This window comes from Camelus ferus, chromosome 3 (genome assembly GCF_009834535.1).
Source record: "Camelus ferus isolate YT-003-E chromosome 3, BCGSAC_Cfer_1.0, whole genome shotgun sequence".
NCBI lineage: Eukaryota > Metazoa > Chordata > Mammalia > Artiodactyla > Camelidae > Camelus > Camelus ferus.
Window position 1 is genome coordinate 110,997,370 of NC_045698.1, and position 22,332 is coordinate 111,019,701.

Here is a 22,332-nt window from a genome sequence, read left to right on the forward strand (position 1 = left end):
CACATGAAATGGCCACAGATTAATTTTTCCGGTCATTCCCCATATATCAGAGTTATGAAGACAACAGAGGAGAGTGGATAGTACAAGTCTGAATAATGGATAAAACATGAGATTTAACTACCTTTTACCACACTCTCCCTAAACATTGTTTTCTCTAATTAACTAATTGTTTGCTCATAGTAACATCTAACAAGTGCCCTCTTGAAGCAGCTTTCAGAATCCAAATGTCTCACACCCACATACAATTACCACATCACCTTCTAGCATCCTTCGCCTTTGGGTACAGACAGGTACTACGTGCATATGCTATTAATAATGAAAGCAAAACACTCTGCAACCATTTTGGCCAGATCCATAAATATTTATAGGGCCTCAGGAGAATTCATACACATTTTCAGGTCTGCTAATTTAAGAAGTGTCGTCACAAAGTGCACGGGACCTGGATTTAAGTCTTGGCTCTGTCATTTGCAGTCGTAATTGTGGGCTATCCCATGACCATCGGTTTCTTTAGCTGTAAATAGGAATACCCTGCCTGCTTCACTGCAGAGCTGAGCTGATTAAACGAAACGAGGGTCTGTCAGATCATCTGCCATCTCTACTGCCAGAAAAAGCGAATTCAAGGACATTACAAACTCAGGGTTGTTCTGAAATAACTTACCTGGCAATTGCCGGAATGTCCGAAATAAAATGTGTCCGGCCCACCTGACACAAACACAATGAAAAGTCTTTTTTTTTTCTTTCACACTAGCACATAGCAGGGGATTCACTGATACTACTTTCCTGTGGTCCATGCCGCTTGCACTCCTCACTGCAGGAGACTCCAGAGATTCATTTGTGCAACAAGCTCATTTTAAGTATGAGGAAAGCCAGGCCCAGAGAGGTGACATGACATACTTCTGGTTTCACAGTACATCTCCCTCAGCCTGAGTTTCCCCATCTGTTAAATAAGGGGCTTAGACCAGGTAAGTCATTTTGAAACTGCTGGAGCCCAACCACGAGGGTCAAGGGGGAGACAGAGAGAACACGGCCTGCATTGACCCAGAGAAGATCCACTTAGCAGGCACTGTGCATTTCAGTGCTGGGTAACATGAATTAGAAAAGAAGGTTTCATACTGCTGACAGCAACCACAAACTATTTTATTTAAGGCGCCTCATGGTTCTTTAGAGTTGACTGAATCATGATGGCAGGCTCTTTGGAACCAGAATAAGGTCTAAACGTTAACACCTTCAGGCAGGTCACAGCTGTACCGTTCACCCGGCCCCCACGCCTTCCCTTCGTCTTATACCAGCCCACTTTGCTCAATCAAGTTACCCGCTTGGCCCAAAGTGCCCCCATGCCCCTGCCATCTCTCGTGCTTGGGGGGAGCCCTGTGGTTCACTGGCTTAAGTTCTTCTTTCCATGCTCAGGATGCCCATGTGGCTCTGAAATGTAACAGCAGCTTAGACAAGACAGTTCCCTTCTCTCCCCCAGAGCAGTGTAAGCAGTCCAGGGCTACGTGGTGCTTCCAAGGCACCGGGCCCAATGTCCCTCTGGTCTTCTTATCCTGACATCCTCAACCCGCCATCAAGCACCTACAAGCCCAGATGAAGCTCAGGATTCCCAAAGAAAGGCAGGAGGGGCCCTGGGAGATGGCTGTTGGTTTATGCCCCATCTTCTCTATTAACTTGTAAACTCAGAGAGCAGAAACCGAGGGGGACGCATCTCCACACCCTACCAGATGCCCTGTTATATGCAAAATCTGTGTTAGTAGCAGCGTTAACACTCATTCACTGTGAGAAGGAAACCAACAGGGAAAGGAAGGATTCTAAGTAAGAAAAGCAGTTTGAGTGCGAGGGAGCAATTCCACGTTGGACGTGTTTAACTTGAACATTTGTTCAGTTAGGTTGACGACTTTATAGACCAGTCCATAGTGCAGGGGCAAAGACTGGGCTGTGAGTATAAATTTTGGGTAATCAACATGTGGGTGGTACCTACAGCTTTGGATGAGATCCTGAGGAAGATGGATGTAGACGGAGAAAAAAGAGGTTAAAGAACTGTGTCTTGGGGGACATTAACTTTTCAAGTTGAGGTAAGGAGAAAGCAGTAAATAAGCCTGAGAAATAGCCCTTAAGGGAGGTGGGGAGAAATGATGATACTTCAGACAGCAAAGGAAGGTTTTGAAGAAAGCAGTGATGATCAATGGTGTCAAATGCTGCTAATTAGCTAGAAAATAAGGAATCAGAAGTGAGCATCAGACTTAGCACGGGGAAGGCATCGGTCATTGACTACTGACTGAGCAGAACGTTAAAAACAAAAGGCTGATTGAAATAGGCTCAAGGAGGAAAGAACCGGAGACAGTAAGTATAGATGATCCTTCCAGGGAATTCTGCGGTAAAGAGAGGCAAAAATGTTGTGTAGCCGACAAGGCAATGAGAGGAGGAGGACCAAGAAAGCTTCAAGGTGTGAGAAATGGGAGCCTGTCCCATTGCTAACTGGAATGATCTAATAGAGAGAGAAAACTCAGTGATGGAGTTGAGAGGGAATGACTGTAGCAATGCCCTTGGGCAGGCGAGCGGTGACTGGGTCTCACTGGAGCAGGGGAAGAACTGACATTCAGTGCCAGCACAGTTCATCCTCGGCCACAGCTGGGAAGGCAGAGTGTGTGGCTATATGGATGTCCGTGCTGGCTAACGGGTAGTTGAGATGGAGGAATGAGCGGCGTATCTTTTCAGTGTCTCAGTGGAATAGCAGCAAGACCGTCACTGAGAATGAGGATAAAGGAGGAGGCATTAGTTTTTAAAGAAGAAAATGAGATACCAAAGGGTTATCTAGAAATGAGAGAGTGAATGGACTCAGATGGTAGAGTATGCTTGCCTGACGGCATCAAGAATCCCCTTGAGATTTATGGTTATGGGTTTAAAGTGAGACCAGATCCAGACCTATTATGTTTTATTCCTACCACGTTTAGCTGCATTAAGTTGTTTTGAGAATTAAATGAAAGTATATGCCAGGGGTTGGTAAGTCACAGCTCACAGGCCAAAGGGCCCCACTGCCTGCTTTTGTAAATCAAGTTTTATTGGAACACAGTCACACCCACTTGTTTAAGTACTGAATCTTACTTTTCCATTACAATTACAGGGTTGAGCGGTTGCAACGGAACAACATGGAGTATCAATTCTAAAACACTGGCTATCGGGCCCTTTACGGAAAAAAATGTGCAGAGCCCTGGCACGTGCGATCATTTACAACAGTCTGGTACAGTGTAAGCTCTCAATAAGAGATCGTATTTTTTTTCTTTGTAAAAACCCACTTCAGTTTGTTCAACAAATTGTGAGTCGTTTCAGCAACACGGATGGCCCTAGAGAATATCCTACTAAACAAGTCAGACAGAGAGACAAATGTCATATGATGTCCATTATATGAGGAATCTAAATATATATTTTTTACAAACCAAAAATAGACTCACAGACATAGAAACAAACTATGGTTACCAGCAGGGAAAAGAGGGGAAGGGGGATAGAGAAGGAGTTTGGGATTTACAGACACACACTACTGTATATAAAATAGATAAACAACAAGGACCTACTGCATAGCACAGGGAACTATATTCAATTTCTTATAATGAGCTGTAATGGAAAGGAATCTGAAAATACATACACGTGTACGTATATATATAAGTGAATCGCTTTGCTGTACACACGAAACTAACATTGTAAATGGACTACACTTCAATAAAAAATAAGAATTAAAAAAAATGATGAGAAGTGGAAGTTATGAAGTCCAATAGTAAAAATCTTATAGCACATAGACAGCCCTGCACAGCAGCTCAGATTTCCAAGGGGGCAGGAGCAGGGTTTTGATACAAAGCATGGGGCTGAGCGGACTTTGGATTCCGAAGTCACTGCTGATGCTAAGACCAGTACACGTCATGCCAAGCACAAAACAAGCTTCCAAGGCTCTCACCTACAGAAGATGCCCAACTAAACCCAAGATTCTGACAGCAGGCAGGGAGGACAAGCCTGAAACTAAGAAATCCTCAGAGTACAACATTCAAAACTAGAGTTATTTTTTTATACATCCTTAGTGGCTTTAGAAAACTAAGAGCCATGGATTAGGAAACCGATTAAACATGTCTAAAAGTCACTGGCAACTTTCTGTTTATTGAATGAAATATATAGAAATAGCCGTTTGTCTCAAGTTGAGTTGTACAAAGAAATAAAAGCATTTCATAAAAATGTGCTTGTATACCACACATTCAAACGCTAAACACTCTCTATTTCTCTATACATCTCAAACTCTAATAATATTCCTCTAAATGCTTCAATGCTTCCGCCCCAGCACTGGATGTAACATATGGTAGAAACTAGCACCTTCATGAAATGTACTGCCTTATTCTGTGTATTAGCTCAAGACAGAAGGCCCAAAGGGCTCCTACCTGGCTGAAGTCGGGCAACTGGCAGGCTGTGCCAACTGTGGAGACACGGACTAGAGCAGCTCCCAGCTCGGTTCAGCTGCATCGCTCAGGCTCGATTCCTGGACCTGGCCACCAGCTAGATTAGAAAGGTCACAAGATTGTTTCAGTATCTCGCCTTCCTCTATAGAGTAGCTGTGTGGACTCAATGAGAAGATGTGTTTACAGCACTTAGCACAATGCCTGATACACAGTAAGTTCTCAGACGTTAGTCAAAGGGAGTAGTCATGATTGCCACTGTATCATACAAACTGCAAATACAGAATTACGGACCCTTGGAAACCTGCTTGCAATTGTGGATGACTTCATTTCTACTACAGTGGAGAATTCTAAAATTCATAGTGTTGTTTGATAAACCGGAAAATGTAAAAGTAACATCTAATAGGACTTGGCCTCCCTAAAATGTAGATTTTACATCCATGTTTAGGTGTCTTTATGTTCAAGTTCATTTTATACGAGTTTTACCTACTTATAAAGAAAAATACCACCCTTCTCAAAAAACTACATAAAATTTTTAGTTATGAAGCTGGCTGTGTTAGATACAACCGCCAATGGACCCTAGACATTTCCCAAGCAAACTACGTATAGAATAAAATATTAGGAGTGTAACTTAAAACATAATAACTGAAATACCTAATTTAAAATACTGTATCTGATTATTAATAAATCATTTGAGGGGTTTTCATTAAGATACAGTTCACATATCATAAAATTTACTTTTCTCTTGTGTACAATTCAGTGGGTTTTTTAGTAGATTCACAGAGTTGTGCTACCATGAAAGCACTGTGTAATTCCAGAACATTTTTCTCATTCTTTAAAGAAACTTCATACCCATTAGCAATCATTTCCCATACCCCACCCCTAGCCCCTGGTGTTTTGGGGTTTTTTTAAAGGCATGGTAATAGTATGGTTATTTTTTAAGACTTCTTATATTTTGTGCTACTAAACAACCAATGGATCACTGAAGAAATCAAAGAGGAAATCAAAAAATACTTTGAGGCAAATGAAAATGAAAACACAATGATCCAAAACCTCTGGGACGCAGCAAAAGAAATTCTAAAAGGAAATTCATAGCGATACAAGCCTACCTCAGGAAACAAGAAAAATCTCAAGTACACAACCCAACCTTACATCTAAAGCAGCTGAAGAAGAACAAACAAAATCCAAAGTCAGAAGAAGAAATCATAGATTAGAGCAGAAATAAATGAAATAGACAAAAAAAGAAAAAAAGAGAAGATCAATGAAACTAAAAGCTGATTCTTTGAAAAAATTTTGGAGAAAAAATTTTGAAAAAATTGATAAACTTTTAGTCAGACTCATCAAGAAAAAGAACGGAGAGGGCTCAAATCAATAAAATCAGAAGTGAAAAAGGAGAAGTTAAAACCGATACCACAGAAATACAAAGGATCGTTAAGAGGCTACTATGAACAACTATATGCCAATAAAAGACAATGTAAAAGAAATGGACAGTTTCTTAGAAAGCTACAATTTTGCCAAGACTGGACCAGGAAGAAATGGACAATACAAATAGACCACTTACCAGCACTGAAATTGAATCAGTAATTTAAAACCTCCCAACAAACAAAAGTCCAGGGCCAGATGGCTTCACAGGGGAATTTTAACAAACATTTAGAGAAGAGTTAACACCTACACTTACCAAACTATTCCAAAAAGTTGCAGAGGAAGGAACATTTCCAAACTCATTTTCTGAGGCCATCATCACCCTGATACCAAAACCAGACAGATATCACAAAGAAGAAAATTACAGGCCAACATCACTTACGAATATAGATGCAAAAATCCTCAGCAAAATACTAGCAACTTGACTCCACCATTGCAGGAAGAGGATCATACGCCACGATCAAGTGGGATTTATCCCAGGGATGCAAGGATTTTTCAATATCCGCTAATCAATGAATGTGACATATCACGTTAATACACTGAAGAATAAAAACCACATAATCGTCTCAATAGATGCTTTTGATAAAATCAACATCCATTTATTTACGATGAAAACTCTCCAGAAAGTGGGCACAGATGGAATATACCTCAATATCATAAAGGTCATATATGACAAACCTACAGCTGACCTCATACGTAAGGGGGAAAATCTGAAAGCATTTCCTCTAAAATCAGGACCAAGAGAAGGATGTCCACTCTTGCCACTTTTTATTCAACATTGTTTTGGAAGTCCTAGCTGTTGCAATCAGAGTAGAAAAAGAAATAACAGAAATCCAAACTGGAAATGAAGAAGTAAAACTGTCACTGTTTGCAGATGACATGATACCATACACAGAAAACCCTAACAAAGCAACCAGAAAACTACTAGAATTCATCAGTAAATTTGGTAAAGTTGCAGGATACAAGATTAATATACAGCAATCAGTTGCATTTCTATACACTAACAAAACAGCAGAAAAAGATATTAAAGAAAAAATACCATTCACCATCACACCAAAAAGAATAAAATATCTAGGAATAAACCCACCCAAGGAGGCAAAAGATCTGTGCTCTGAAAACTGAGACACTGATGAAAAGAGATTGAAGATGACATAAACAAATGGAAAGGTATACTGTGTTCTTGGATTAGAAGAATCAGTATTGTTAAAAAGGCCATACTACCCAATGCTCTAAACAGATTCAATGCAATCCCTATCAAATTACCAATGACATTTTTCACAGAGCTGGAATAAAAAATGTTAAAATTTGTATGGAAACACAAAAGATCCCAAATAGCCAAAACAATCTTGAAAGAGAAGAATAGAACTGGGGGAATCATGCTCCCTGACTTCAGACTATACTACAAAGCTACAGTCAACAAAACAATGTGTACTGGTACAAAAACAGACACAGAGATCAATGGAACAGGATAGAAATAAACCCACACATGTATGGTTAATTAATTTACAACAAAGGAGGCAAGAATATACAATGGAGAAAAGACAGTCTCTTCAATAAGTGGTGCTGGGAAAACCGGACAGCTACCTCTAAAAGACTGAAACTAGAACATTCTCTAACACCATATACAAAAACTCAAAATGGATTAAAGACTTAAATTTAAGACCAGATACTATAAGACTGCTAGAGGAAAACATTGGCAGAACACTCTTGGACATAAATCACAGCAATATATTTTTTGAACCAGCTCCTAGAGTAATGGAACTAAGAGCAAAAATAAATGAATGGGATCCAATTAAACTTAAAAGCTTTTGCACAGCTAAGAGTATCATCAACAAATTGAAAAGACAAGCTACAGAATGGGAGAAAGTATTCACAAATGATGTGACCAACAAGGAACTAATTTCCAAAATATACAAACAGCTCATACACCTTAATATCAAAGAAATAAACAACCCAATCAAAAAATGGGCAGAAGACCTAAATAGACATCTCTCCAAAGAAGACAAACACATGGCCAACAAACACATGAAAAGATGCTCAACATTACTGATGGTCAGAGCAATGCAGATCAAAACTACGATGAGATACCACCTCACACCAGTCAGAAGGGCCATCATTAAAAAGTCCACAAACAATAAATTCTGGAGAGGGTGCGGAGAAAAGGGAACCCTGTTACACTGTTGGTAGGAATGTAAATTGGTGCAGCCACTATAGAAAACAGTGTGGAGATTCCTTAGAAAAATAAAATTGATTTACCATATGATCCAGCAATCCCACTCCCGGGCATACACCCAGAGAAAAATATAATTCAAAAAGACATCTGCACCTCAGTGTTCACAGCAGCACTATTTACAATAGCCAAGACATGGAAACAACACAAATGTCCATCAACAGATGACTGGGTAAATAAGATGTGGTGTATACACACACAATGGAATACTACTCAGTCACAAAAAAAGGATGAAATAATGCCACCTGCAGCATCATGGTTGGACCTGGAGATCATCCTTCTAAGTGCAGTAAGCCAGAAAGGGAAAGAAAAGTGTCATATGATATTGCTTACATGTGGAATCTAAAAAACAAAAAGACACAAATGAACATATCTACAAAACAGAAACGGACTCACATAGACAACAAACTTGTGGTTACCAGGGGCTAAAGAGGATGGGAAGGGATAAATAGGGAATTTGAAAATTGCATCTCTTGGGGAGTGATGGAAATGTTAGCTATCTTGATTGTGGTAGTGGCTTCATTGGTGTATACATCTATCAAAAAAATGTATGGATAGATAGAAAACCAAAAACTAAACACAGATATAAATGTGTGTGTATTTAAAAAAACATGTTTACTGAGGCATAATTGATGAGGATTAAACTGTACATATTTAAAGCATACATTGTGATGAGTTTTGTATATTGCATAAATATACATGAGTAAAGCCATGAAGCCATAATCACAATCAAGAAAATAAACATATCCATTCCCTCCAAAAGTTTCCTCATCCCTAGTTACAATCCAACCCGCTCTAACTCCCCCCCAATCCCCTCCCCAGGCAACCACTAATCTTCTTTCTGTCAATGTAGATTAATTTACATTTTGTAGAATTTTCTATAACTGAAATCATACGGTATGTACTGTTTTTGTCTGTCTTCTTTCTCTTAGCATAATTAGTTCATCTATACATGTTGCTTTTTGCATTGATGGTTCATTATTTTTTAGTGCTGAGTAACATTCCTTGGTGTGAATATACTCCAATTTGTTTTTCATTTACCTGCTGATGGGCATTAGTGTTATAAACAGTTTTTGCCTGTGACAAATAAAGCTGCTATAATCACTTGTGTACAAATTTTTTAAGTTTTAAAAACCTTAGAGTCTTTATATTTTGTAATATATAGTAAAATAGTTAAAGATGAAATTACATGGTATCTGGGAATTGTGCAAAATAACCCAGGAATGGGGATATATTTAAAATAAATTTAGCCATGAATCAATAGTTATAAATTAAGGTAGTATTTCTATTTTGTATGTGTTTGAAATTCTCCATATAAAAAAGCTTAACTAAAAAATCTGACAAATGAAATTTCAGAGAAAGCATTTTAATCACATCTACCTAAGATAAACTCGTTAGATATGAGCCCTAAAAATAATTAAAAGCAGACCCTTGATAGCCACAAAAGATGGAATACAAAGTTTATATTCCCAAACATGCAAACATGAAACATTTTCTTTCTGCAACTTTTTGTTCAGTCTTACTACACTGGTATCTAACAGATGTCTTCTCTAAGTAACATATAGTTAGGTTTTGTTTCTTACCCAGTCAGAGAAGCTTTGACTTCTGATTGAAGTATTTAACCTATCAAGATTTAATTACCAATAGTTGGATTTAAATATACACTTTTCCTTTTTTTTATCTCATCTTTTGAGATTTTCATTTTTCATCTTCCATGACTTATTTTGAATAAAATACATTATTCCATTTTTTCTCATCTGTCTGTCAGCCTTCACTGTTCTTTCAGCATTTACCCCTGACATCACAGCATGCATCATTCATGTAGTAAGCCCAACATAAATCTATTTTACTGCTTCCCAGATAATAGAAGAATCTGTGAACACTATCTCCATGGACCTCCCACATTCTGTACTGATATCCACATTTATTTTATTTCACTTATATTTCAACCACCACAAGATACTGTTATTGTTGTTTTATATCTAGTCATTATCCCTTTAGATATACCCATGGATTTACCTTTTTTTTTCTCTCTCAATCATTTCTTGTATTTCTAGGTTTCTGTCTGAGATTACATTCCATCTTTCTGAAGAAGTTTTAATTTCCCTTTCAGTATGATTCTTCTAATAATGAATTCTGTCCTTTTTTGTTTATTTGTGACAGCTTCATGTTTTGACTTCATATTTGAACAATATCTTCAATGACTATAGTTCATTTTTAGCAGTTTAAAAATGTCATTTAATTACCTTTTGCCTTCCATTCCATTTACTTTTATTTTGTTTTATTGCCTCTGGCTGCTTTTATAATATTCTCTGTGTCTTTAGCTTTTAGCAACTTTACTGTGTGTATAAGTATGGTTGTTTTTTTTTTTTTTTTTTGGTGTATCCTTATTATTCTTTAATCTGTGGCTTGATATTTTTAATCCGTTTGGGGAAATTCTCAGCCAATATTTCTTCAATATTTCTTCTGTCCCTTTCTTCTCCTCTTATTACAGGACTTCAATCACATGCACAGTCCACCTTTTCACATTATTCTATATGTCTTTCATTTTCTCTATTTTCTATCCTTCTTCTCGCTATATCTGAAATTTGAATTTTTTTTTCCGACCTACCTTCCAGATCAGCTATGTTTAATCAGTTGTTAAAGCCATTAATTGTATTCTTAATTTCCGTTGCTGCAACTTTCAGCTCTAGAATGCGTATGTAATATAAAAATGAGTTCCAGGTCTCTGGTGACCTTTTCCATTATTTTAACATCTGTACTTGCTAACGCCAATATCTGGGCCACCAGTGAGTCTGTTTCTACAGTATTTTCACCTGAAGCTCTGGACAGTGTTGCTTCTCCAGAGGAGATTTTCTTTTAGCTTCTGGCAGGCAATTAAAACTGAAACTGCTCACCTTACCACAATCAAGGACTAAGCAATTCAGGGCTGAATTTCAGTCTTTGAAAACCTGATATATTCCTGATTCACCTTTATTCCTAGGGTATAGTCACCCCTTCAGGGGTCTCAACTGAACTACAATTTTGGGTTTTTTCTCCTGTCTAGAATAATGAAAACAGTTAAGTACCAATAATAAAGCCATTATAGATTAACAAATATTTTTATGAAAAACCCTGTTTCCCATAAAAAAAATTGGTAGAAGAATTATATCATTTTACATTTTTTGCGAATATCTTTAATGTTTAGCTTAATAGAGCTGGGATCTGTTACCTGATTCTGCATTCAATCTGTTGCCATATACTGTTTTTGTTCAAGTATATGAAAAAAAATCCAGCATCACATAGACATGTAAGTGAAAATGGAAGTGTCTTAACAGTCTTTTCAGATAACTATGAATTTTCCTGTTTGATACTACAGCTAAACTAGAGGAGGAGGGGTTTCTTAATGGTTAGTTGCAATGTGAAATCTGAAACTGTATCAATAAATTTTTTTTTTTTACATTTATATCTAGTGGTCTGTCTTGCACTTTAAAAGATACTTTACTCATGAATGATGGGTAACATTATACCTTGGTGATTTGGAAAATATTGGCTAACCAAAATAAACAGATCTTTCCAATGTTGAAACATTGCACCATATGTTAAAAAACACATTTGTTAATATTACCACCATCTCATCCAAGAAGTTTAAGTACTGAAAAGATCTCAGACTCTTGGTGGCAAAAATGTGTGTTTGCCAGAACTTGAATTTTCTTGTTGGCAGCAAATATCAATTTTTTTCTCGAGCTCACTTTTTTCATCTTCAAGACAATGTTTGCCAGGGATAAAGACTGAAAAACAATATATGCAAGGTACTCTTTCAAGTAACAGTGGTGTTGCATGAAATCAGTGGCCACTTCAGCTTGCAACCCAATCACACGTGTGCTCTGGTACCAGTAGAAGCACTTTCTGTGTAGTTCCCATTTTGTCACCCAGAATATTAAAAAGACATGTTCTCAAGGATCAAAATTGAATTACTATGTTTTAGTGATTCAGCAAGAACGTACTTCGGTGAAACTGGCTGGCATACATAAATGCATATATTTAAGTACACACATATACAGTCAATCCTCACTATTCACAGATTCTTATTTGTGATTTTGCCTATCTATTAAATCTTATTTTTAACTCCAAAATCACTACTTGTGGTCCCTTCACGGTCATTCATAGACCCATGCAGTGTGGAGAAAAATTTGAGCTGCTCAAAGCACACAGTCCCAGATGAGACAGAACAAGGCAACACTCTGCCTTCTGGTTCAGCTGTTGTCATGTAAACAAATGTCCTCTACACAGTCTATTCATGGATGCTTTCTTGCATTTTTATGCTTTTTCTTGGAGATTCTGCTGTTTAAAATGGCCCTCAAGCACAGTGCTGAAGTGCTGTCTAGCTTTCCTAAGCACAAAAAGGATGTGACGTGCCTCATGGAGGAAAACATGTGACAGGCAGGCTTCCTTCAGGCACCAATTATTATGCTGTTATCCAAGAGTTCAATGGTAATGAATCAACAATATATATTAAATAAGGTGTCTTTAAACTGAAACACACATATAATAAGGTTATATGCTGACTGGTCGATGAAAATGTCATGATCAGAGGCTCAGAGGGACGTACTCCTACACTTCGTCTACCAGGAATGGGTCAGTGTTCACTGACTCTGCCTGTACTGATTTACCATGGTGAGTAACGAGCATCCCCCATACACATGTATATACGGAAATGTGTTTATGTGTTAAATATACAAATAGTACGTGTATGGCTGTAAAGAATTCAGTGATTACCAGTAAGATCTGGTGCCACTACTTTGATTTGCTCTAAGGTACAAGCAATTTTATACCATTCCTTTATACCATTAGTACAAATGTCAAACATGGTAGAAAAGAACACCTTATTATTATGATGAAAATACTAAGATGTCCTTCAGAGGTTTTAAAAAAAAAAGGGTTTCATTACCAAGCAGATTAATTTCTGCCTTAAAATATTTCTGCATTTCCCTGGCACCATATATATAAAATTTACTGTTGTTACTTTTTAAACATTCATGGAGGTTGTGTTTCCAAATGTTTTCAAGATTGTAAATTCCTCAGGACTGTAGTAAGTCTTGACAACAAATATTTAAACAGAAAGAAAAGTCATGCCTTGGTTTTGCTTTGTTTCTTCATTTCTTAATGAGTACTTCTTTGTTCATCTCCTTAATATGATTAATTGTTCCTATGGTATCTCCAGATTACATCCATTGAGATATATCTTAGTTTATACATTACCCATTTACACACTTAAGGCAGAAGATGATTATATCCAGAGCATGACTTGAGGGAGCAATAAATGGAAGAGAGAAACTTGGTTTCAGGTGATGGCAAAATAAAATTAAAGGGAAGAGAGACATTTTTTTACTTTAAATTACAGATATTATTGCCCAAAGGGAGAAATAGACAAATAGATCACTTATATTGCCTTCATGTCTAAAATGTACTTTGATATGAAAGGAGAAAGGGTTATACTTAAAAAAAAAAAAGAGAGAAAAGGGTAGGCAGCGTGAGTGGATAAAAGAGAGAAATTGGAACTAAGGATTAAAAGTGAAGAAATACTGAGAAATTATTAATGGAACATGTTTAGAAGGTGATTTATACAGGAGGTTATCTTTCAACAAAGCCTATCATTCTGACCTCATGAAGCTTCCTCTGTCACCGCTTTCTTCATGTACTAGTCATGCTATTAGGTTAGTAAAGGTGAGGTTTTCATCTTTGATGAGACGAGGCTGTAAATAAACCGAACTGAATTGGAACTGCCCCTCTGGGCTCACAGGTGCTCTGTAAGACCAAGTAACCCGACTGCGGGAAAGGGTACTGACTCTCTCGGAGGGGATGGCTATTCACTCTGGCAATTCTCCTGTAAAATACTAATTATAAGGCAAAGAGTTGGAAATGTTTCCTCTCTTCTCTTCGGGGGATAAGGGGAGAAAGAAGAATGGAACAGCGGGGTATGATTTTTGGCCTTGACTCTGGAGCACAAAGTGTCAGTGGTCTTTAACCATGGGAAGCAAACTGGTTCAGGCCACGTGGACTAGAGCCAGGAAGGGGTCAAGAGGCCATGCTGGCTGATGCCAGGCAGATGTGACTGTTCTTCCCTGAGTATGTTCCAAATCCCTTCAGTTACAGCTCAGCATTGGGCATGACTTGTCTCAGTTGTACTGGGCCGGGGCAGCGGCGGGGGTTGGAGTTAGGAGGGTCTAAGCCAACAGTTAAGCACCTCTGTTGAGCCTGCGCGGGGATGGGACCAAGAGTCACCGGGAAAGGAAAGTAGACCCAGGGCAGTCGTGATGCCTTGAGGGTTACCTGCCGCAGAGCCAGCAGCAGGGCTATTGGGGAAGGAGGCCAGCATGGCAGGAACTGAAGACTTATGCCCCTGAGGAAGTGCAGAGAAGGACAGAGGGCCTTCAAGGGGAAGTCACTTCCAGCAGTGAAGCAACAGGGGATCGTGCCTCAAAAGAGCTCTTAACTTCTTCGGCAGCTCTACGGTCAGCAGGTTAGCAGACGAGCTTGGGCTAAGTTTTAATGTCTGTGTTTCTTACAGATCATCTTTTCATTAGGGTTTTAGAGCCTTTACTTGGGAATGAGAAAATGATGCAAGGAAGCGGAGTCTTCGATTCAGTACAAGAGCATCTCCCTGGCTGCACAGCTGCTGGGGTGCTCCCCCTGCGGGACACTTCCCTTGAAGGCCTTGCCTTTGTCTCTCCTCCACTGGTTTCCCTGAGACAGGATCAGTGCCGCCCTGGATGGCAACGCACAGCCTCGTGTGTAATGCTAACTTTATTTCGCCAACTTTGAAATTGGTTGTAACAGCCTTTCTTGGCAAACAAAAGCCTCCTACAGCAGACAAACACAATGACTGAGAAAGCTATAAAAAGCTCAAGTGAGAAAACTGGATGAAGCTGAAACAGATTTCATCTCTAGGTCTCCGCTGATCTCCACAGTAAATATTAAAGCTAACACGTTTCCTGGCTTTCCTTTGATTATGAGTCACTATTGTTGCTCTGGTTTCCCATCTACTAGTACTTTCTTAGTTGGGACCTTCTAGTAAAACGCTCAAAATGGGCATTTTAGAAGATAAACAGGTCCACCTACTCAGTTTCTAAACTCATAAAGTTGCGGGTCTTCCAGGGCTCACTTGAAATTATACACGTGAAAAATGAGAGTCCTAAAAGCCAGATTTTGGCTTCATAAAACATGTATTTAAATTTTGTTCTATAAAGAAAATAGGCAACTGGAAACTAAGAAAAAAAAATTTACACAGAAGGCTCGTTCAGGAGAAAGCAGTCTGGCTAAAGACAGCTAATGAAATGAACACAAAGGTCCATTCCTATAACCTGATCAAGTATTAAACTTCATTCCTACACTAACAGAAACAAGAAAGTTGAAGTAATTAAAATCACTTATTCTGAAAAAGAGAACACTGTGGTCATGATTTTTAACCATCAAACATTGTAAAATCCATTAGCTGGAAAAAAAGTTTACACTTACTCTATGTAACCCCAAAGGTCTGAATTTAGGTATTATCCAAAAAAGCTATACAGAGAAATAATTTGTCTAAAAACAAGTAAGAACATTATTATCAAAAAAAAAAAAAAAATAACCAATTTTTGAATTGATATTCACTGAAGGTATTTCGTCATAAGACACTGATACTTCATTGGCCCCTCAAACATGAGCTATTAAAATAGGTAAGTAATTTCAAGCTTATTTTGTATTTTTAGTTGGAAAAGTCTTTATTGAAAATACAAGTCTTGATTTCTGGATTTCCTAAAGCAATTCTGTCAACTACAGAAATGAAAATCTTTCCACCCATCGTCTGAAAATCCTCTGACAACCATCCCAATAGACAGAACACAAGTAAAAATCCATTTGTTAAAACTAGGAAACAGATCAATGCTTTAAAGTTCAAGTTATGTGTAGGTAGAGAAATAACCATTTTGAAACCAGCAGAGCCAAGCTGGAGCCCATGTCAGAGCACAGTCCCACACAGAGTGTGTGGGAAACAAGAGTACACAATGGGATGCTAACACTGGTGAACACAGACAAAAGTGCCTCTGTACAAAGATGATCCCACCCTGACTGGCAACGTTCTTATAACAGACCAGTGTATCAGAGCACTGGCTACTGGGAAATAGATGGGAAGGGGTCTAAAATAGCTCAGGCCAGTGTGTGTGTGTGTGTGTGTGTGTGTGTGTGTGTGTGTGTGTGTGTGTGTGTGTGTGTGTGTCTCCACGTATGTACAGAGAGGGGAGGTGGAGGTACTCAGTGGGTAAGGAAAAACCAAAACAATGAAAAATGAACTAGCACAAAATGAATCAGAGAGAAAATGACAGACACAGAAGAGAAGCAAAGACCCCAAAAATATAACTGTAGTCCTTGAAGGTAAAAACAAAACAAAACAAAACAAAAAAACTAACAGTTATGGATTTTAAATGTGAAATAGAACTTGTCACCATCCAAATGGAAAAATGATTGAGGAAACTTTGGCAAAGAACTAGTGGTCTTTTTATTTACAGATGAAAAATATACTTAATTTTAGATCTGAGACTAAAACAAAGTGGCTAAGTGTAGAAGGAAAGTACATAAATGTTAACTGTTCTGTCAAGGTAGAGATATTATAATTTTTAAAAAGAAAAGAATAGAAGAAGAAAAAGTATAATAATCATTACCTCAGAGGAGACAGGTGGGTGATGAAAGGAATTAGTATAAAGATAACCAATAGTACAAAATATATACCTTCCAAAACAAAAACAAGAAATTTGAGAGAAAAGATCACATAGAAAAATAAACACAGTAAATATATCAAAATAATATATTTGATGCCATACTTAAGTCATATCAGTAAATATAAAAAAGACATGATCTACCTATTAGAAGAAAAAGATTTTCATACTGACTCACAAGGAAAAACTTATCAGAATAGAGAGTCCGGAAATAAACCCACACATATATGGTCAAATAATCTACAAGGAGCCAAGAATATACAACAGATACCTCTCTCTAGGTATCTGTTGGGGGTTGGTTCCAGGACCTACCACGGATATCAAAATCTGTGGATGCTCAAGTCCCACAGCCAGCCCTCCACATCCACGGGGTCTGCAACCTCGGATCCAATCAACCACAGGTCATGTGATCAGTTTGCAGGTTGGTTGATTTCACGGCTGCAGAACCTGCAGACACAGAGAGCTGACTGTGTGTTTACTGAAAAAAATTCACATGTAAGTGGACCCATGCAGTCCAAAAACCCCTGTTTTTCAAGGGTCAACTTTACAATGAGAAAAGGACAGTCTCTTCAATAAAACGATGATGGGAAAACTGAACAGCTACACGCAAAAGAATCAAACTGGACCACGACTTTACCCGATACACAAACATGACCTCAAAATGGGTTAAAGACTTGAATTTAAAATCTGAAACCATAAAACTCCTATAACAGCATAGGTTAAGCTCTTTGCCGTTAAGTCCAGGTGAAGACTTTTGGGATCGGACACCAAAAACAAAGGCAACAACAAATAAGCAAGTGGGACTACATCGAACTAAAAAGCTTCTGCACAACAAGGGAAACCTCGACAAAATGAAAAGGTAGCCTGCTGAATTCACCACACAGCTGAATCCTGCCAACGACCACTTGAGTGACACGAGCCTTGAGATGGCCAGAACCTCCCTGGATACCTAGATTGTGGCCTGAAACAGACCCTGAAGCAGAGGATGCAGTTAAGACTTGCCCAGATTTCCTGACCCACAGAAACTGTGAGGTGACAAAATTTCGCCTAAGCCACGAAGTTTTAGGGTAACATGTTAACTGTGATTCTTTTTTGGACCTGTAGGAAACAAACCACAGATACAAAAGGCAGTGCTTGGACAATTAGAGACATTTGATTTTGCATATGTGGTATTGATGTGCAACTTCTTTGATGTAGTAATACAGTCGGGGCTCTGTAAGGAAAAAAAATTCTTAGGCGACGTGTGCTGAAATATTTAGGGGTAAATGCTTTCAAGTAGTTCAACCAACAAAAGCGCAACAAAATGCACCCATAAATAAGTGTGTGGCTGAGTGTGTATATGGAAAGAGAGGGAGCAGAATGCTAATAATTTGTAAAAGTACATAAAAGGCATATGGATGGTCATTGTGTGCATCAATATTAGGTAAATTATTATATAGTTTCAAAATAACACTGTATAAATTAAAATTTAAACTCTTTTAAATTAAATTAAATTAAGACTCTTCCATAGGTTTTTAATTCTTCAAACTAGAAGTTTACGTATTTAGGATGAATATTGCTGGAATTTTCCAGTATCAAAACAGAATTTGTGAAAATGACTCCATGGTGAGGGACTGACTCCAGAGCCCTCCCCAGTCAGCCCTCAGCCCTCAGCGCAGCTGGAAGGCACTGTGGAAATAAAGCCTCACGAAGAACACAGAAAGCCACTAAAATAAATCACCTTGAAGGTCTTATTCCATTCTGAGCATCTACGATCTTATGCTTCTTGACCCACTGTAAAATTTGTTCACGACTCGATGGCTTCGCCTTTATGTAAAAACCACCCTCAAACACTTGAAATCCCACACCTTCTAGGAAAAGCTACTAGAGAGCTAATTAAGTATTTTGAGCAAAAATGAAGCTCTCCTACCTCCAATTTTCTTTCATTTAGGGAGTGCATTAGGACTCCCCTGAGAATCTGGTTCAAATGCAGATTCTGATTCAGTAGGTCTGGAGGGGGGTTTAAAAGCCTACATTTCTAGTAAGTTCCCAGGTGAGGCTGCGACCGCTGCAGCAAGGACCACGTTCCAAGCTGCAGGGCCTCAGTGCAGCTTCTCAGCGGACTGTCATTTAAAGTGAAGTTAAACTCTCAGTCATTCCAGTGCTAGTAATTTACCTGTGGATTCACTTTGTCAAGAAAGGAAAAACAGACACAGAAAGGGGTTTGCTATAACAATCATATAATTGCAAAAGAAAAAAAAATAGAAACACTCAATGTCCATCAACAGGAGAATGACTGAATTATGGTTTATCCATATAAGGCAATGCACGTCACTTTTTAAAAGCTGCCTACCTTGTGATCCAACCATTCTAACTCTAGGTGTTTTCCCAAGAGAAATAAAACACTCCCTCTCAAAACAAAACAAAAAAACCTATGCAAGTATGGTTATAACAGATTCACTCACAATTGCCAAAAATTGTTAAGTCCAAGAGCCTATAAATAGGAAAATGGGTGAGCAAACTGTGGTGTAGTCATACAATGTAATACTACTCAGCAACTGTAAAAACAATAAATAAGTAAAACAAAAAGCAGACTACTGCTACCCTCAACAGCATGGATGAATCTCTAACACATCATACTGAGTTGAAAGAAGACTTACATAACTTCCTATTTCTTGATAGGGATTTGAGTCACAAAGGCGGGTGCATGTATCAAAACTCATCGCATGTTACACTTAAGGTTTGTGAATTTCCTTTTATGTAAAACTTATCTCCCCACAGGAAAAATGGAGGCCAATGTTGAACTCTAGTTAATGATACTCACAGGGAGTATTCAGGGGTAAGTGAATCACTGTCTGCCACTTTAAATGTATCAAAAAATAAAATGGATTGTGAGACAGAGGGATGGATGTGTGATAGTGAAGTAAAATGTTAATGGTGGAACTTACGTAGTGGGTCACATTTCTTTAACCTTCCTGCACGTTTAATTTCTTTTCATACTGAACTGCTGGGAAAAGTGAGAAGGATGCGTGTGGACATGGAAAGATCAGCAGGCAATATAGTCATGCGGAGAAAAATAAGATACAGGTACACCCACAGGGGCGTGTGTGAGATTTCTGGGCAGACAGACAGGAGACTTACTTGCTGTTAAGTCTGAGGAATGGGGAGACTTTCACTTTCTGAAAGGGAGGAAAATGAAAGTTAAGAAATGCAATACCGTCAAAAATAAAATTACACAGGCAGGGGAAGTAATGACCCAAAGCAGCCAAAAGTGAGCTCAGTGTGGTACGTAACGATACGTGTGTTGGAACACAACACAAGCGCGTCCGTCTGCTCTGGCCCTCACCGCTCAGAGACATTCAGCACCTCCCTTGAGCCTGTTGCTCGGTGCTGTCAGCTCTTATGATATTGAGAAGAATCTGCCTAATTTTTTCAGTTAAAATCAATATTCTACTAGTTGCTGGGGGGTAATGATGAAAACAGCTGAGTCCCTTTCCTCAAAATATTCCTGAAAGAGTGAATATTCACATACCTAAATATGTTGGGGAGGAGGGGAGACCTCAGTGACAGACTGAGTGCCTAGAACGCATGAGATCCTGGGTTCAATCCCCAGTACCTCCATTAAAGTAAATAAATAAAACCTAATTGCCTCCCCTCTACTATAAAATAAATAAATAAATAAAGCAAGCAAGCAAGCAAACATATAGCTGGTTGTAATGCCAGCTTTGGGGTGTCTGCCCAGCCAATGGCTTCCTCCCTGGAGAAGGCTTCTCATAGGGGTGTAAACCCAGGCAAGTTCTTCTTCTACTTGACCTCAAGCCTCCAGGCAAGGCCAACTAGGATGAACCCAAGATGGTCTAATCAGATGTCTCTTTCATAAGTTCAGAATTAAATTACAATCTACCCATTAATTTTTCCTGGTGCTGGACGTATAAGCTCGGGAACTGAGATGCCATTTTGCACCATGTCACCACGTGCAACTGAGAGGCACAGAAAGCTGGCTGGCCAAGAGAGAGTGCATGGGGGCTGTGCAGAGGGAAGATGAGAGTCGGTAAAGCCCCCAGAGACCTACAAAGAACGGCTACCTGATTTCTATTCATGCCCCTGCACTCCTATTCCAGGTGCCTTGTAAAGCACACTTGTGGGTCACTGCCCCTAGGTCCCATGAGGACTTTGAAGCTGTTCATAAAGCTTCCTTTCTTTGCAACAAGAGGAAGAATTTCCCTTGCACCTTGAAACGCTGTAACTAAGGCAATTATTGCAGAAGAATGTGCAAAGTGCACTTCCGGAGGCCAGAGGAGACCCCACCTGAGGCTCTGAGAATTCAGAAAACATCAAACTACATAGGCAGTCACCTGGGAGCACAATGCATGGGCTTGGAGGCTCTGAACTAAGAGACTTCCCGTTCTGTGACTCCCCTCATCCATCTCTCCCAGCCAGGGGTCCAGCGGGACAACGGGGTCTGCAGATGCTGAAGTCTTTCTCAATCATCACTCCGAAATTAACTTTCAATCTTGCTTCACAAACACAGCCTTAAGACAAGCCCCTAACCACTACTTACAAGTAAATTTTCACCCCAGATCCTTTTTTAAAAAAATAATTATGTTTTTATTTATTTATTTTTAACAGAGGTACTAGGGATTGAACCCAGGACTTCGTGCAAGCTACGCACGCACTTTACCACTGAGCTATACCTTCCCTCCCTCCAAATCCTTCTTATTTAGAAGTTTCCAGGAAAGCAGAGATTCTGAATGATTAAAAAGTAATATCCAAGTATGATTCATGAAATGAGCTCTGTATTTCTCATCCTCCTCTGTTGTACCAGTGGACAAATAACAAACTGCTGTAGGTTCGGACAAGTAGAGACTGGGGTTTGCTGATGTGCGGCGCTCATGTACTATGAAAAATGTGCCGGTTTCCATGTGCGTGGCTTTGGACACGTGTGCAGGAAAGCTGAAAGCTGGCTGTCAGGTGCTGGCTTTCCAAGTGGTTGTGGTCATGGCTCTCTGTGCTTCCTAGTCCAGCTCTCCCTCCTCTGGACATAACAACCTCTCTTTAACAGATACAAACACCCAGCAGAGCAGAGTTAACTTTCTCGGGACTCAACGCCTGGGTCACACTTATCTGAGACAGAGGGACTCAGGAAGATGTAATCCAGTATTCTGGTTTAAAATGAAGGAATTTCAATCCCCCTTCCAGTCCAGTAACTTCTCAGTTGCACACTAGCAGTAAGTAGTCAAGATCAGAAGACGACAACGTGTATTTGCTCATTCCCCAAGTATCTCAGTGCGCCTGTGTCAGGCTGTCTATGTGCCACGCTCACGGGGAGGCCAGAGTAAGTATGTCAGGAAGTAATGTGTTCTTTGAACAAAAAGAACACAAGCTAAGAGTACATTTCAGGTAGTCTGGTTGGGAAAGACCTCTGTGATATGATGACATTTGGGCAGAAGCCTGAAGAACAGGAAGGGACAGCTGTCTGGGAAAAGCACATTACAGACAGGGCTCAACAGCACGTGCAAAGGCCCTGAGGAATGACAAT